At 39.9% G+C, this 13,962-nt stretch overlaps 1 pseudogene; it reads left to right on the plus strand.

Moving 5' to 3' along the window:
* Positions 1-3,185: 3,185 nt before the first annotated feature.
* Positions 3,186-3,867, plus strand: LOC103667813 (annotated as a pseudogene).
* The last annotated feature ends 10,095 nt before the right edge of the window (positions 3,868-13,962 follow it).

Here is a 13,962-nt window from a genome sequence, read left to right on the forward strand (position 1 = left end):
CTGTGAATGTTTAATTAAAACAAGCATATGAGATCATAATAACTACTATTTACTGAGTACTATTTTATGCTTTAGATATATTCTCATTAATCTGCATAACAATTCTATAAGGTAAATATAATTATATGTATTTTATAGATGAGGAAATGGAAGTTTAGAGTAATGAAAGAAATAAGTTGTAACTTTAGGGTTTCAATCCAAGCTTACTTGGCTTTAAAGCCTGAATTATTTCTGGTAGTTCAACTGCCTATGCTATTCTGTTGAGACCCATGATTTCAATCAACCTCGTCTTGGATTCCTCTGGGTCATTATAAATGATGAGGACAAGCAAACTTAATGTGATAAGGCCATAGGAGGATAGATATTAGCACATTACAAAATATTAGCATGGTTAAGAATAACCAGGGTATTTTATTCATCTTTAAATTTTTTTATATTAAATATTGTGTCTGCCCATAGTCAAAGTGCTTTCTAAGAGAAACCATCTCACTCATGGTTTCTGAGGACAGGGTAATTTGTACTATGCTATTTTTCTCTTCCATACTTCCTCCCCCTACCCAGATGTGTGGCCCAGAGACAGGCAACTGACCTAGGGGCTGCCAGTCCTTCAGCTAGCCTGTGACCTCCGACACAGCCTGGCTTGCAAAAACAAAGTCAGCCACTTGCCTGAGATTTTCTCACTTAGATATTGGAATTTGCAAATACAGAGAATGTTAGGGAAGGGTAGAATTGGAGCCTTGGTGGATCATGGCAAACCAAAGTAGAAGCTGTGAAATAAAACACAAAAAACCCCAAGATAAACAAATAATGTAACTCAGGATTCTAACCAGAAGCGAGAGACATGTGCAAATGATAAGTTGAGGAGAGTTTATCTGCAAAGAAACTAATTAGAAATATGTGGGCAGGGTGTAAGGGAGCTATAGTCATAGTAGAGGAACTTGATCTGGGTAGCAAGGGAGCTATTATCACCACTAGACCTGAAGAGACAAGGGAAAGAAGAGGTTGGAAGGGAAAAGTTGTGTGGAGTGAGTCATTCTGAGAGGAGCAGTGATCTTTGGATAAGGGACAGTGTGCCTAAAGTGACCTTGCAAGGAGGGAGCTAGGAGAATAAATACACGGACCTCATTCTGTTGACATAATCGGTACAGGCCAGGCTTCTAGGAAAGAGAGCTCTGTGAAGGATGGAAAGTGGATCTGGAGGAGCAAACTGAAGATACTTTGGAAAAATAAAACAATGAGTAGAGGGAGGAGAATAAAATAGACATGTAGAGAGAAAAAGTTCCTTAAAAGAAAAAGAGACGTTACCCATAAGAAAGACTGAAACAGAAGCTAATTCCTAGAGTTGCCTCAGATCTTGATGACTTTCCAGCTGAAATCTAGTTCCAATTTTAGTTTAAGCATAGCTTCACAATAGACTCTCTTGCTTTAAAATAGTCTATGAGCAATTCATGGTTTCTTGTAGCCCTAATAAAATGCTGGGTATAGTGAGAGTAGTTTATTCCTCTTAGAAATCCTGCACACAGGGGCACCTGGGTGGCTCAGTCAGTTAAGTGTCCAACTCTTGATCTCAGATCAGGCTCTGATCTCATGGTTGTAAGTTCAAGCCCTGCTTTGGGCTCCATGCTGGGTGTGTAGCCTACTTTAAAAAAAAAAAAAAAAAGAAAGAAAGAAAAAAAAAAAGAAATCTTGCAAACAAAGGCATTTGAGACACGTAGGCCACTTACTGAGAAAGAATCATGACACTCTCCTCGGCCTTTTTAAAGTGCCCAGATTTAAAAATAAAGGTGTCAGTGTTGTGAAAACCACTGACGGTCAAAATTGAGAAATTATAAAACTGACCTAATTAAGTGAACTCTCTTGAATTATGGAAAACAAGCTTCTCTTTGAAAGAAACACAGACCATTCTACAAGAAATTAAAACAACTATTTTTTTCTTTAATCACCTCGCCACCAGCTTTATTATCAATATACCAAACTACTCATATTTAAAATAAAAAAATTTGATAGATGTAATGTCAATTTTGATATATGTATTTATCACCACAGTCACCATAACATTTCCATCCTCTCCAAAATCTTCTTGTACCTTTTTGTAATCTCTCCCTCTACTTATATACCCAGGAAACTATTAATTTACTTTCTGTCACTTTGCATTTTCTAGAATTTTATATAAATAGATCAAGCTATATGTTCTTTGCCTGCCTTTTTTTTTTAAAGAAGAATTTATTTTTGAAAGATTTTATTTATTTATTTAAGAGAGAGAGCATGCACATAAGCAGGGGGAGGAGCAGAGGGAGAAGCAGACTCCCCGCTAAGCAGGGAGCCTGATGTGGGGGATCCTGACCTGAGCCCAGGGCAGACACTTAACCAACTGAGCCACCCAGGTGCTCCTTACCTGCCTTTTTTCATTTTGCAGAATTTATCTGAGATTCAACTGTTTTGTCACATGTACCAATAATAATTCTTTTTTATTTCTGAGTAGTTTGCCCTTATATGAATATACCTCAATTTCTCCATTCATGTCTCTCTCTCTTTTTTTTTTAAGATTTATTTGTTTATTTGAGAGAGAGAGGATGTGAGGGCACATGGGTGGGCATGGGGGGGAGAGAGAGAGAGAGAGAGAGAGAGTCTCAAGTAGACTCTGTGCTGAACCTCATGTGGGGCTCAGTCTCATGACCCCAAGATCATGATCTGCACTGAAAGCAAGAATCAGACGCTTTAACCAATTGAGCCACACAGGCTCCCATTCATGTCTTTTTAAAAATTAGGGTATAATTGACATACAAATTACCTTAGTATCAGGTATATGACATAACAATTTGGTATTTGTATATACTGCAAAATTACCACCACAATAAATCTAGTTAATATCTGTCACCACATATAGTTACATAATTTTTTTTCTTGAGAGAAGAACTTTTAAGATTTATTCTCTTAGCAACTTTCAAATATGCAATATAATATTATTAAGTATAGTTGCCATGCTGTACATTATATTCTCATGACTTACTTATTCTATAACTAGTAGTTTGTATCTTTTGACTCCCTTCACCCAATTCACCCACCTTTCACCCCCTTCCTCTGGCAACCTAAAATCTATAAGATTATTATTTATGTTTTTAAAGATTCTACATATAAGTGAGGCAGTGTGCCCAGTGGTCCTGTGGATCTGTCTCTGGCTTCGACAGTGTTTGGACAGAACAGACCCAGGGTTGCCCCTTCTACCAGCCTCCGACCACCCTCTAACCTTTTTTCCAGTGTTAACTTTCAGAGCCATCGTCTTGGTTATCCTCTGCCTCCTGGACCAGCCAGCACCCTATTTTGAGCTTAGCTCCTTATTACCCATCAAGCATGAGCACTGAGATTTGTCAGAATTATTCCACCAAGGTGCACGCTGCCATCAACTGCCTGGTCAATATGCATCTGCAGGCCTCCTACACCTACCTCACTCTGGGCTTCCATTTTTACCTTAATGATGTGGCTGTGGAGATGTGGGCCACTTCTTCCACGAGTTGGCTGAAGAGAAGCACGAGGGCGCTAAGCATCTCTTGAAGATGCAAAATTAGTGCGGACAGGCCACGGCCTCTTCCGGGAAGTACAGAAGTGGTCCCAAGATGAGTCGGGTAAATCCCTGGTTGCCATGGAAGCTGCCCTGGTTCTGGAAAAGAGCCTGAATCAGGCCCTTTTGGATCTGCATGCTCTGGGGTCTGCCTATGCAGACCCCCATCTCTGTGACTTCCTGGAGAAACACTTCTAGATGAGGAAGTGAAACTCATCCAAAAATGAGCGACCACATGACTAACCTCCGCAGGCTGGCCGGTCCCAGGAAAGTAGTTCTTCGAAAGGCTCACTCTCAAGCATGACTAGGAGCCTCTGGAGCTCAGCAGCCTTTAAGGGGCCCCTCTGGCGTCGCCCTGGTGCCAGGGCTTGTGCCTGAGCCTCTCCCTGCAGCCACTAGGCAGCTTTTCTTCTTTTTTTAAAAAAGATTTTATTTATTTATTTGACAGAGAGAGAGAGACAGCGGGAAAGAGAACACCAGCAGAGAGAGTGTGAGAGGGAGGAGCAGACTCTCCATTGAGTAAAGAGCCTGACGTGAGGCTCGATCCCAGGACCCTGGGATCATGACCTGAGCTGAAGGCAGATGCTTAATGGCTGAGCCACCCAGGCACCCCACTAGGCAACTTTTTGACCACTCTTGGAGCCCTCTCCCAAGCCATGGGCCAAATGGAAATAATAAAGCTTTTTGCAGAAAAAAAACAAAAAAGATTCTACATATATGTGAGAGTGTAGGGTATTTGTCTTTCTACGTCTGATTCATTTCACCTGGTGTAATGCCCTCAAGGTCTACCCATGCTGTCACAAAAGGCAAGATTTCATTCTTTGTTATGACTGAATAATATTCTACACCACATCTTAATCCATTCTTCCATCAAAGGACACTTAGGCTGTTTCCTCATCTTGGCTATTTGAAATAATGCTGTGATAAAAGTGAAGCCACATCTACCTTTTTGAGTTAGTGTTTTTGTTTCCTTTAGATAAATACCCAGACGTAGAAATTACTGGATCCTTTGGTAGTTCTGTTTTTAATTTTTTGAGAATCTCCATATTGTTTTCCATAATTGGTTGCACCAATTTACATTCCCACCAACAGTGCATGAGGATTCCCTTTTTCTCCACAGCCTTACCAACACTAGTTATTTCTTGTCTTTCTGACAATAACCATTCTAACAGGTGTGAGGTGATATAGCTCATTGTGGTTTTGACTTTAATTTTCCTGATGATGAGTGATATTGAGCACCTTTTCATATACCTTGGCCATCTCTATGTCTTCTTCAGAAAAATTCCTATTCAGATCCTCTGCACATTATTTAATGTTTTTTGCTATTGAGCTTTATGAGTTCTTCCTGTATTTTAGATTGTAATTCCTTATTAGATAAACAATTTGCAAATATTTCCTCTCAGTCAGTAGGTTGCTTTTTCATTTTGTTGACAGTTTCCTTTGCCGTATAGAAAGGTGTGTCATCCCTTTTATTTTATTTTATTTTTAAAGATTATTTATTTATTTATTTGATAGACAGAGAGGCAGCCAGTGAGAGAGGGAACACAAGCAGGGGGAGTGGGAGAGGAAGAAGCAGGCTCCCAGCGGAGGAGCCTGATGTGGGACTCGATCCCAGGACTCTGGGATCACGCCCTGGGCTGAAGGCAGACGCTTAACGACTGCGCCACCCAGGCGCCCCGTGTCATCCCTTTTAATGTGTCATCCCACTTGTTTATTTTTGCTTTTGTTGCCTTTGCTTTTGTGTCAAATCCAAAAGATCATTGCCAAGACCGATGTCAAGGAGCTTACCACCTATGTTTTCTTCTAGGAGTTTTATGGTTTCAGGTCTTATATTCAAGGCTTTAATCCATTTTGCATTACTTATTGTATATAGTATGAGATAGTGGTCCAGTTTCATTCTTTTGCATGTGGCTGTCCAGTTTTTCCAACACCATTTATTGAAGAGCCTGTCCTTTCCCCAATGTGTATTCTTCGCTCCTTTGTCATAAATTAATTGACTTGGTTTTGGTTTATTTCTGGGTTCTCTATTCTACTCCATTGATCTATGTGTCTGTTTTTATGCCAATACCACACTCTTTTGATTACTGTAGTTTTGTAGTATAGTTGAAATCAGGGGGCATAATGCCTTCAGTTTGTTCTTCTTTCTCAGGGTAGTTTTGGCTATTATACAACTGTTAATTTTAAGGTAGGAAATAGGAATAATATTTTTATGGAAGGCCAAAAGATGTTAGAAGCAATTGCTTCAGTAAATGGAAATTCAAAGCTCTAGACCTGGAGTCAGTGATCTCAGTTGGTCATTCATATAACTTCAAACTTGCTGAGCTTTGATTCCCTCATCTGTAAAAGATTAACAATACTTGCCTTGTATGGTTTTGTGAGGATTAAATGAGATAATTTATATATTTAACTTGGTTTAAATATTAACTTTCGATTGCTATGAAAGTACAGGCAAGAACATTAAAAAGTTAGGTCCTCTTTGTGGACTCCTATATTGAGGGCCAAAAGACATGATCAAGGATCACGGCTCTGAGCAAAAAGATAAAATATGTTGATCAATGTTTCTTCCTTCCTTATCCTCCACTTCCTCCTGGCCGTCTTCCCCTACTACTCTTCCCCTTCTCCCTCTCCCTAGCTGTTTGTCACTGTTGCTTCAGGGTGTTTCTTTCTTCTTGAGGGCAAGATCCATTTCCTTTCTTCTGCTATCATATTACTTAACATATTATTCTTATATCAGGTTCTCCACGAACATTTATTGAGGTAATAATAAATACTTGTGCAGTGTTTTATAGATTACGATGCATTTTCAGATATATTATCTCATCCTGACCCTCAAAATTTCCTGGGGAAGTGGAGATAACAGAGAATGTTACCCCCATTGTCAGATGAGGTAACTAAGGCTCAGAGAGGTGAAAACTGGCTAATAAAGTAGTTCTTTCAATGTCAGCTCAGAGTGACTTCACCTTGGCATACTGCCTACCAACATTCTTGACAGGATTCAGGTGGTTTCTTCAGCCTCCAGTTGATACTAACACATAAAATCTTTGCTGGATAAGACTGAACTTTATTTTTAGAGAACTAACAGTGGCATTTTGATGCTTACACTGCAATATATGTTTTTATAGGGAACCACACGAGATCTGAAGTTTTCAGGATATAGTATTAGGACTTTCTTCCCCCTAAACACAATTCTGAGCAAAATAAGAATTTACCGTAAGTACTCCATACCAGTTAAAAGTATTTTCTTTCTAGAATATTGTTTCTAATTTAACCAGTATGCTAAACATTGCCTGAGAATTAATCATATCCGCTTGTTCTTATCTCCTTTTATCTAATCTTACTGAGGACATGTTGGGTTTTTTTTAAGATTTTATTTATTTATTTTAGAGAGAGAGAGAGAGCACAGGGAGAAGGGCAGAGGGGGAGCGAAAGGGAGAGAATGTCAAGCAGATTCCCCACTGAGCGTGGAGCCCTATGTGGGACTTGATCTCATGATTCAACCCGGAGATCATGACCTCAGCTGAAACCAAGGGTCAGATGTCCAACTGACTGAGCCACCCAGGCATCCCGACATTTTTTTGACCTATTGCAAAGATGTAATAATTTGCAGCACATACTATATCCATTTTGCATTTTTATCTATTTAAAAAGTTGAGGGTTTTCATTTTCTTTTGGGCTAATCTTGCTTCCCCTAACTCTCTCCTAAAAGAGATTTTTTTTTTTTTTTGTCCTTTAGATAAAAGACCATGAAATGACTGGGGATGCTTCTTGTACAATCACTTTGTATTTCTATTGCTTGATCTTAAATTAGATGTTATCTCATAGGATCTAAATTGGTACTTTTTATGGTTAGCATATGACAAAGAGCTCGGCAAATGCACATGACATGGGATAAGCTGAACTGTGTACTCTTCATAATTAAAGTTGTTAATGTTATTACTGTAACTTATTTTGAAAATACAATAAACCTATTTATTATAAAAAGGGACTCAATCTAGCTGGATTACAATAATTCTAGCTCCTCTAATAAAAGCGAATTGTTAAAGAGGTACAAAAAGATAATAAAGACTAAGGTGAATATTTTTCCATTCATTTTCATATAAATGAGATTTTATATTTCATAGTCTGAGTTTATAACGAGGCTTGTAGTATACTAAGTTTTCTCAAAATCTGGAAACTTATAAACTTAATTTTTAAATTTTTGATTAGTTTGATACTAAATGCTCTATTAATTAAAGAATGCTGAGAGTTTTTAACTATAAGAATTATTGGCTGTGGTTTATTTATTTATTTATTTATGAGAGAAGGAGTGTGTGCATGCATTTGAGCAAGGGGAGGGGCAGAGGTAGAGGGGGAGGGGCAGAGGGGGAGGGTGAAGGACCAGCAGACTTGGCGCTGAACACAGAGCCCTACACGGGGCTCAGCTCGATTCCACAACCTGGAGATGATGACCTGAGCCAAAATAAAGAGTCAGATGCTTAACCAACTGAGCCATCCAGGCACCCTGAGAATTTTTGGCTATATTTTAAATGTACTAGGTAGTGCACCTGTCTTGTTCTATAGTTGGTATCAATCGTACAACACTTTAGACTGGTGAAGTTCAAAATTAAGCAAACCAAAATTGATAGATTAAGAAAGACAGACCTAAGTGTATCATTTAGGATTCTAAAAGTAATTACTGGGGCATCTGGGTGCCTCAGTCAGTTAAGCGTCTGCCTTCAGCCCAGGTCATGATCTCAGAGTTCTGGGATCAAACCCCACGTCTGGCTCCCTGCTCTGCAGGGAGTCTGCTTCTCCCTCTGCCTCTGCCCCTGCTCCCTGTTGGTGGGTTCTCCCTCTCTCTCAAATAAATTTTAAAATTCTTTAAAAAAAAACAAAATAAATAAAGGTAATTACTAGAAGAAAACAAAAACTGAGGGGAAGAGTAGAGAAGGTGAAGTGAGAAGTAATTTAAGAGTGCTAAATTTTTTACCTTTCATAGTTACTAGCAAGCAACAGATGTTGAAAGTTGAAAAGTCAAGAAATATAAATATCTTTTTTATTTTATAACTTGCAGTCCTGTTTTAAAATGTTCAGTCATGTGCAAACATTACTTATATAATTAAAAAATTAAAACAAGGCATAGTACTATTTTTAAAATACCACTTAGCTAGAACAAGTATTTTGAGCTCTAGTTCTCCATCCCTAAACTGATTCAGGAGACAGGAAAGCAGCTTCCCAAAGATGTGCCTGTACTTGACTGCTGCTATACTCTGATATAATACCTAGGCTGTGGAGTTATATTCATTACTCCTCACTGAGCAACTAAAATAAGTGGACTCTTTGTACCTACAGCATAAAGGTGGAAAGCAGGGAGACAAAAGGAGGGGATTTGCCAGCCTTTGGTCAAGTAGTAAAAGTCCATTGAAAGAAATATTTATCGCACTTAGGGAGACATAGAACATTCCAGGATGGGAGTCCCTACCTTTATATAGTTAACATAGCTCATTAAATGCTTTAGCAGGAAAGCAGTTAGGATTTGAAGAGGCTGGAACCCTAGCACAATATTTTGCACATAGTGAGCACTTAGTAATTTTATATTGAACCGAGAGAGGAATGCATAATGATAGATATTCATGGTAATGCTGAGCCCATCCCTATGAATTCAAAGTCATTTGAACTGAGAAGCCAGCCTGGAAAAACAAAACAGGGTGATGAGGAGAAGCCACACCACTTGCTGAATTGGAAGGAGAACGCTCCAACATGGAAGGTGCCCAGAGGACCTAATGTTTGTTATTCCTTCTATTTTTATGAAACTTCCTTCTGATATAATCTAACTAGTATTCTGACTACCTGATAAATAGATTTCCCAAGCATCTGGATGGAAGTTCACGCCCAGCGAAGTATAACACACCCATAAAGTGTATCATAGTTCCATGACTACCTCTGACCCATGAGTCATTACCGTAATACCTTATTGGTATGTGTACTTATAACTATTTACACTGTGTACATTCTTGAAAACATGTCATCAAAATTTCAGTACAATTAATTACTGGTTAAGGAAATTAAATCAGTCTAATTTTAGAGTAAACAACTGTACAGAATGAAGCTAAGTTTACCATACTACAAAGTATGGTAGTTCAGTCCATCATGCTTAAACAACTTTTATATTTATGAACAAAGAGATTATGTTGAGGTAAGGATGCCCTAATGCTTCATTGTCTTCATTTGGGTTCCCCTATAAGCATGCCTAAGAAGATTCAAATGCAAGTAGTTTATTTGGAAGGGCAGGAGAATGGGGAAGTAAGACAGGAAAAGGAAGGCAGTCAATGAAGGGTGCGTTATCAAGGTGGCTACTGAAGTCATATGGGAGGGGCACCAACAGACAATGAGACCAAATTTCCAACTAGCTTTCAGAACTGGGCTATGACTTTAATTTATTTTAAACAACTAGTGGATCATTTCTTGTTCATCCGAGTTTGTTGAGTGAGATTGATACTCATTTAGTTCACCTTCTAGTTAATACTTGTTAATATTATTTAGTTAAGAAATAAATTAAGTTTTGAAGACGTTGGAACCCTAGCACAGTATTTTGCCCATCGTGAGCATTTAGTAATTTTCTACTGAATTGAGAGAGGAATGCATAATGATATATGATGATACCAACACTGGGCCCAACCCCATGAATCCAGAGTCATTTGAATTGAGAAGCTATCTGGAAAAGATGGGGGTGGGGGCTGGAAGCCCCACGCCATAAGACTTATTCTAGACCCTTTATGGTTCTGGATCACATCTCAGGGTCATCTTACTAAGTACGTCAATCGGATTTATGGCAAAATATTCAAGTGTTCTTTTCTCATTTTTATTTCAGGCATTTCTTATTATTTTTTTACATTATGAAATAAATCAAACATACAGAAAATTATACAACAGACACCTATATGGTCACCATACAGATTTTACTTTATTTGCTTCAGAATTTTTTTTAAATAAAAAGCTCTAGATAAGTTCAAGTACTGCAGCTGCATCACCCACCTGCTTGTATTCACTAACCTTTGTCTTACATTTTTCCTTAGGTCTTCTTTCAGGCTTACCTCTTAACTCGGGCAAATGAAACCTGAAACCACCCATCAGGTGATGACAGCCGCCCTGACATGACCTCCCGTTGGCTCAGAACACCCAGGCCGTTTGAGCTAAACCCCTGACTCACGCCTGTGCAGATGGATGATGGGGTGACCCCTGGAATGACCGGCAATTGCCTTTACGTCATTATGTTACTAAAATCTCCACCCAAGGAGGAGTATCAGCCTCATTTCCACAACATACGAACAGCGCACGGATAGGCATGTTTCCTTAAGGTGCATGTGCAACTTTACGCCTGCCTCTACATGCCAGACAAGGCTTCCCTATCTAAATATTCATCCCAACCCTAAACGAAAGTTACCCATTCACACTCTCTCGAGGACTCCTGGCTTCTTATTTGCTGCACATAAACGTTTTCTTTGTGCAACAACTCAACCTGGTACAGCGTCTGACTCAGCAAGGAGTGAACTCATGTTAGTTCAGTTACAGTAGGTATGTTTGTTTTTATACTTCTTTTTTTTTTTTTTTGTAAGATTTTATTTTTTATTTGACAGAGACAGCCAGCGAGAGAGGGAACACAAGCAGGAGGAGTGGGAGAGGAAGAAGCAGGCTCCCAGGGGAGGAGCCTGATGTGGGGCTCCATCCCAGAACGCTGGGATCACGCCCTGAGCCAAAGGCAGACGCTTAATGACCGCGCCACCCAGGCGCCCCTCTTTTTATACTTCTACCTTATACGTATCCATCAACAGCCTAGTATTTTTTGCGTTTTTGAACTTGTATAACTGGCATAATAATTTATATCACCTTTTGAAACTGAACTTTTTAACACATACTTTAGAGATTTATCTGTGTTGTTATATTTGGTGCTCTGTAGATTTCTACAGTATGAATAAATTACACAGGTTATATTCTTCTACCTGTGGCTATTATTTCCAATTTTTGCTATTATGAAAAACGCTTCAATGCATATGTGCTCAGTTTTCTGTAGGGTATCTACATAGAAATGGCTTGTCTTTTCATGCAGATTATAATAATTTTTGCAGGATGAAAGTTTTACCTTTTAGGTGTTTTTCTTTTTTTAAATAAAGATTTATTTATTTTGAGAGCGAGAGAGCGTGCGTGCATGCACACACGGGTGGGGGAGGGGCAGGAGAGGAAGAGAGAGAATCTCAAGCAGAATCCCCGCTGAGCTTGGAACCTGATGTGGAACTCGATCTCATGACCAGTGAGATCATGACCTGAGCGGAAATCAAGAGTTGGATGCTCAACTGACACAGCCACACACGTGTCCCAACCTTTTGGTTTTTAACCTAGTTGGAATTTATTTTTGCTGTGGAATTTATGTATGCTGTGAGGTAGAGATCTAATTTTATCTTTTTCCATATGGAAAAAATATGAAAATTTCCCATTTTTTCACATTAAACTGATATATTTCAGATAAAGACTAAATACAAAACAAAACAAAAGTGGAATACCTATAACCACAATGCCATTATCACACCATATAAATTAATAATTCCTTAATATTATTTTATCTCTCATCCATGTTCAAATTTTCTCAAATATCTTTTCACAGTCAGTTTCTTCAAATCAGGATTCAAACAATGATCAACACATTTTATTTGGTTGGAACACCTCTTAAAACTTTAGTCTCTTACAGTTCCTCCTCTCCCAATATTTTATGCCATTCATTCATTCATTCATTCATTCATTCATTTTAACTCATTTATTTATTTTAGAGAGAGAGGACATGAGCAGGGGGAGGGCAGAGGGAGAGGGAGAGATAGAATCTCATGAGCATCATCTCCCTGATGAGCAGGGAGCCCCACTAGGGGCTTGATCCCACGACCCTGAGATCTTGACCTGAGCCAAAACCAAGAGTCAGACGCTTAACTGACTGAGCCACCCTGGGGCCCCTATGCCATTTATTTATTTAAGAAACAGAGTCATTTGTAAAAATCCCACATTCTGGATTTGGTTGATTGCATCCTTGTGGTGCTGTTTCACCACATTTCCTATAAACCAGTAATTTGATGTAGATGCTTGATTAGATTCCAGTTTGCAGGAATACTTTGTAGGTGGTTCTATGTAACTCCTATTTCATTACATCATGAGGAACTAATATCTGGTTGTCTAATTTTTTATTAATAGATTTTACTTTTTGAAACTGTTAGGTTTACAGAAAAACTGGGCAGATAGTAAGTACAGAGTTCCTGTATTTACCACCTCCACACTCTCAGTTTTCCCCAATTCCTAACATTTCTCATTAATCTAGTATATTCACTGTAGTTAGTGACTAATATTGGTACCTTATTATTAACTGAAGTTCATAGTTTATTCCTATTTCCTTAGTTGTTTTGTTTTGTTTTCTAATCTAATGTCCTTTCTCTACTCTAGGACACGAACCAAGATATCAAAACTATCTCACTTTTTCCCATTTACAATAGCACCAAAAACCATATGTTACCTTGGAATTAACTTAACCAGAGACGTAAAGGACCTATATTCTAGAAACTATAAATCACTCTTGAAAGACATTGAGGGGGAGTTAAGATGGCGGAGGAGTAGGAGACACCGTTTTCAGCCGGTCCTCCGAGTCGAGCTGGATAGGTACCAGACCAGCCTAAACAACCACGGAACCAGCCTGAGACGCAGGAAGACGCATCTGGATCTCTACAAATGAACATCTCCAGCGCTGAGTATTGAGGTACGAAGAGGGGAGCCATGAAACTGTGCACAGATATCGGAAGATAAACAGAAGGGGGAGGGAGCCGCCGTGTTCGGGCGCCGGGAGGCGGTAGCCACTTGCACGGGAGAGCGGGCGGGGCTCACGGTCGGCACCCGCAAAACAGCAGACTGAGACCGTGAGCCGGGTGCGCGCCACCAGGCATCTCGCGGAACCCCGGAATCCCGGTGCGCTCACTGGATCCAGACTGAGACCGGGAGCTTCCGGAGCGCGCGCCGGGCGGCTGGCGGCTGGCGGCATTAGAAACACAAAGGACAGAGACGCGCCGGCCCTGGAAGTGAGGGCTGGGACGCCGGGTGTGGGGCGCACATCCCGGGACGCTGCAGGGTTGAGCAGCACCAACAGAAACAGAGTTAAAGTGGCCAGAACATTAGTAGAGAACGGGCCGCAATCCTTCTGTTCCGTGACAGAGGCTGAAATTTGGCCGCTGCTGCTCTGACTCTCAGAAGAGGCACAGCAAACCGCCAGGGAAAGCCGCCAGAGAACAAAAGCCTGGAAATACCGGCTCAGGGAGTGCCCATCCCCATCCCCCCTCGCAGGGGACACGGAGACTCTACCCAAACAGGGTTGCCTGAGTATCGGCGCGGCAGGCCCC

This window comes from Ursus maritimus, unplaced genomic scaffold, assembly GCF_017311325.1.
Source record: "Ursus maritimus isolate PB19 unplaced genomic scaffold, ASM1731132v1 scaffold_7, whole genome shotgun sequence".
NCBI classification, from domain to species: Eukaryota; Metazoa; Chordata; class Mammalia; order Carnivora; family Ursidae; genus Ursus; species Ursus maritimus.